The sequence below is a fragment of the Teleopsis dalmanni genome, chromosome 1 (genome assembly GCF_002237135.1).
Source record: "Teleopsis dalmanni isolate 2A chromosome 1, ASM223713v2, whole genome shotgun sequence".
Classification (NCBI taxonomy): Eukaryota; Metazoa; Arthropoda; class Insecta; order Diptera; family Diopsidae; genus Teleopsis; species Teleopsis dalmanni.
In genome coordinates this window covers 218,060,006-218,065,399 of record NC_051846.1, presented here as the reverse complement: position 1 = coordinate 218,065,399, position 5,394 = coordinate 218,060,006, and positions in this window count along the sequence as shown.

The window sequence follows — 5,394 nt, the reverse complement described above, 5'->3', positions numbered from 1 at the left end:
AAAATGAAATAAAGTTCTTGAATTCAAGATTATGTACTTTTATTCAACAGTAGTATTTGATAATAGAGTGTTATTCGGAGTAATTATCCGAAACACAACTCTTCAGTAAAAATTCTAACTAACTTTAAATACAAACTGACATAATCAAATTATTTTCAATCGTTCTATTGCTGACATAATTAAATTCGTAACACTTCCCTCTTCTTAAATCTGTTCGTCTCGAACAGGTATTACTATATCGTTGGGATAAGGTGACAGCTGTTCCAGATGCACCACTTTCATTCTGGCTCTATGACAAGCCCTTCTTCCGTTGTGAATTATGGAACCACACTAGGTCTCCTTCTGGGGAGCCTTCAGAGTTCATTTTCAAATCATACCCGCCTTTCATTTTGTCACTGGTCATTAGGCGCCGTATTCTGATGAATCGATGAATTTCATTTAATTGGTCCCGCTTACTTCCAGTGTAGTCACATTTCATCTTGCTGCAAAGTGGTGTTTTCCGAATTTTAAGTCAGCGAGTAATCTGATATCGGCGTCAAAAACTGGTCTTGCTGGTGTAGTTGATTTAGAATCATGTGGTGTAGATCGATAGGCGAGTAGGAACATTGAAATATGAACGTCTCAGTGTTTCTGATTTTTATCAACCACTTTCCTGAGGTACTCGTTCAATGTACGATTGAATCGTTCAATCATACCGTCTGACTGCGGATGTAGAGGCGTTGTATGAGTTTTATTTATTCCCAGTAATGTGCAAACTTCCCTGAAGATTGGTGACTCGAAGTTTCGCCCCTGGTCTGAATGCAGTTCCATTGAACACCAAATCGCGTAACTCAATTTTTTAAGAAAACTTCTGCTGTCGTGCTGGCTTCCTGATTTGGAATTGGATACTCTTTTGGTGACTTACTGAAGTAATCCATAACTATTTACACGTTCTTATTCTGCGCGTTACTAGTAGGAAAAGGTCCAGCGATATCCATTCTCAAAAGCAGCATCAACGTAATATTGTTTCATTTTTCCACGACTTTTAGTACTCGGAAATTTTGATTATGATCAGCAACCGAATCTTGGCACCCGACCTAATAGAAACTCCCTTGATCTTTTCCACAGTGTTAGTGACGCCCAAACGACCTCCACTAGATGCATTTTGGTATTCTGAGACAACTGTTGGGTTAAACTTTTGATCAAGTTAATATAAGTACTGTAATATTATGTCAGGATATAATATTTCAATTGTATTATTTAAATGTGCTGCAATGTAATAATATGGTGGCAGGATTGCCATCTAATGCCAGGATGTTGGCAGAATATTATTCTTAAAAATGATAATTTTATTTAAGCCCAATTTAAATTCGACCTAACAGTAGCAAGAATGCCGCATATAACTGGAGATTCAACGAAAGAAATCTAAATGAATCTAAAGAGAATCTAAATGAATTTAACTTTATTTCGAAAATCTTACACTATTTATACAAAAATAATCTTATGTAGTAAACATATTATTTAATTCCTATATGTTCATGAGTAACCAATCAATGCATTGGTTACTCCCAATTTCAATAAAGTATATGATTTTTATATATACGATATATTCATAATATCTATCTTACTATTCTAACATGTATTATATATTTCTTATCTTGTATATATGCATTTTATTTATGCATATTGTGATAAACATTATTCATAAAATATTATATTTCTCTTAAGGAATTTGTGCTACTACAGTACAATGACCATACGTGATTAAACATTTGGCTCGCGCATTATGTTACAAGTGCACAATCACAATGGCGTGAGTCAAACAAAATTCAAAAGTGCTGCGTGGTTGTAAGCGCTTTATTAATATGGGTCAGTTTTTTTGAAAGTCGAATAAGCAACATCGTGTGTTTATTAACAAAAAAATTATTAACAAAAAAATTAAACAAAAGTTATAAACAAAAGTTATTAACAAAGATTATTAACAAAAATTATAAACAAAAAAATTAAACAAAAGTTATAAACAAAAGTTATAAACAAAAATTATTAACAAAAAATTTTAACAAAAATTATTAATAAAAACTATTAACAAAAATAAAATAAAAAACAAAATTAAAATTTATCAGTGAAATAAAAAAAAAAATTAATAGAATAATGTACGCTACGTACAATTTTATGTAATTTGTAAAAAAATTTCTAAACTGATCTTGCTACATAACCTTTGAGTTAAGACAATAAATATATAGTTGTCTTGGTTCTCTTCGTATGTCTGTGAACCAGTAACTGCATGAACAAGACAGCAAAGAACAACCTACTGAAGGGCAAAAAACCACATATTTAAGAAAAGATTTCTGTTGATGAGGAATTAGTTGCTCTAAGTGATCTCATTTTACCAATGGATGCTACAGCACTTGATTTATAGCAATTGATTATCCAGAATTTTTAAAAGATCCACAAAAACAAAACAAAAAACAAAACAGCAACATCAACAACAGCTAAGCTAAGCTAAGTTTTTTTGAAGTATTTTTTTATTATTATATAATTTTTATAATTTTTATTATTTTTGAATATTTAATTAAATTAATTTTTGAAATAGAAGTAGTTAAAAAATTAAGTTGTGCATTTATATTAGGGGTATTCGGCAACTGATTAGTTGCTTAGTAGTTGATTACAACAAAAATTTGCACACAAAAATGATTCGGTGATTCTCAGATTAGTACAAATTTGATTAATAGTGCTGCCAGTCCCAAGTGTCGTAATAATAACTTAAAATGAACTTTAGTATAGAAATTTGTTAGCTGTGTCTCTCAGCTGTTTGAATTGTGTGTAAACAATTTTGCAAACACAAGTATGTCTCACTTTTGCTGTTGATGCGAGTGCTGCCAAGGCATTTACACACAAACTAATCAGATTACACATTTTGGGTCGTTCAAGCAACTGATTAACATCAAAATGCTAAATTTTTTTTATATGAAGTTTTTGAATCACCTAAGCAACTAATCAGTTGCCTGAATACCCCTATTATAATTTTTTATTAATCTAGTTAAGATAATATTTATATAATTTAAATAATAATTTAAATTATATATGTCTATATTAAGGGCACCTATCTATATGCCTATATTAAGAGTACAAATATAAGGGGAGTTTGGTTTATTTTTTACAGGTTTTCTTGCTGATGACGTCATCTACGGGAAGACGAACTTGTAATACTTCTCTCTTTTTAGTTTTTTTCTTTTGATTTCTTTTGATATTTTATATTTGCATATTTTATATACTTACATTTTTTAAATTTACTTTTATTGATTATTCATTATTTGTTTTTATTATCTAATTTTATATATTCTTTTTTTATGCCAATAATTTGAAGAATAATAGTTATTTAGATTTAGTGTTATTTATTTATAACTCACCTTTTCTTTTTTTCTTCTGTTTTTGTTTATTTTGATTATATCTTAAATATAGAATCACTGTAATCTAAATTGGTTTTTTGTTGTTTTTTGTTTTTTTTTTTTGGAATATTATTCAGTTATATCATATGAAAAAAAATGTAAGAAAGGAAAAATTATTCCAAATGGCTTAAGATCAGAAAATATAGATGACAGGTTGATGTGAAAAAGGGGTCAATGTTAGGTAAGGTGAAAATGAGTTAGACAGAACAGGGATGATTAGTAAAATAAGGGAGCTGCAAGGAATAGTAGGGCCTTTTACTTCAGCTCATAGTAAGTACGGTAGGGTAGTGAGGGTGGGTAGGTCCAAACTGACAGACATGGACAGAGACAGTACAGAGTGGCACTGGTAGGCCCAGTTTTATCCTTAGACAGTTTTTTTTATATACATTTTCTTTTCTTTTTTTTATTATTATTTTGCTTATTTTTCTTTTGATCCATTTTGATCACCATAATTGCATTTTTTTTTGTTTTTTTGGTTTATTAAATAAAACAACCTGGAACGATTTTTTTTTGTTATGATTCAATAGTGGTATAGCGGAGTTAATAATCCACCCCTTTTTCCGACGAGCTAGCTGGCCTTGCCACCATGCCAGAACTTTACTCCGTTTTCGCATTTGAAGATGTTGAACTAACATATCTGAAGAATTCTCACATAATCAAGACATAACATACAAATCAGTAGTATTGATATCACAATGAAGGATTTAAACCTCACTGATACTTTAATCACTAATGCATTGGGCATTATGTGGGATCAGAGGCAAGATCAATTTTTGTTTTCATTTTCACCAAAAGATCTTCACAAAGGTAACTTAACAAAACGCTCTATTTTATCGCTTGCTTCATAACTATTTGATCCACTTGGACTGGTTGCGCCACTACTTATTACTATAAAAATAATTTTACAAAAATTGTGGCTACTCAAATTAAATTGTGATGAGACAATACCACAGAATTTATACACTGCATGGGAAAATTTCCTGAAACAACTATATTCACTATTTTCAATTGTTATACCGCGCTTTTGTCTTGGTGTCAACTCACAAGTTATTCAATTACATAGCTCATCCATAAAAGCATATGGTTGTTGTTTCTATTTTCGCGTAGAGGATCCGACACAAAACATTGCTGTAAATTTGCTATGTACAAAATCTTGTGTGGCTCCTACGAAGAAAAAGTCGTTGCCGAAACTTGAACTTTGTGCAGCTCAGTTACTGGCTATTCTCTTTGACAAGGTTAAAACTATTTTCAATAATATCAAGTTTGAAACCTATTTGTGGTGTGCCTTACAAATTGTGCTACATTGGTTACGTATGCATTCATCGACATTATCAACTTTTGTAGGAAATCGAGTATCAGTTATACAGAATTTCACCGTTAATTGCGATTGGAGATATGTATCATCACAACAGAACCCTGCTGATATTGTATCAAGAGGCTGCACAGTTCCAGAAATTATTGAAACAATTTGGTATAAGGGCTTAGCGTTTTTATACGTCAGGGTGGCCTAAAGTTGGTCACGTTACTGTCGACATGGAACCAGTTAATAAAGAAAATCGAAAGGCTGTATTTGTCGTCGCAGAAAATTCTAATTATACATTGTGACCGAAAAGTTTTCGGAAATTCTCATTTAAAATTCGCGCGCTGTATATTTTTCGATATTTTAAGTTTATGTAGTTTGGCAGCACTGTCCTTAATTACTATGGCCAAAATGAGCGCGATCTGTCAGACAGTTCGTTTACGGCAGCTGTTGAAACCAGTTCACCTCAGTAGTGCGTTGCGAAAAAAACAATGGAAAAAAATATTGGACAAAGAGTTTGCATCAAATTTTGTGTTTCGAACGAAATTTCGTGTGCAGAATCGTTGCGAATGCTACAAAAGGCTTATGGGGAATCAGTTTTATCGAAAACTCAAGTTTATGAGTGGTACAAAGCCTTTCAGGACGGTCGTACGACCGTCGAAGACA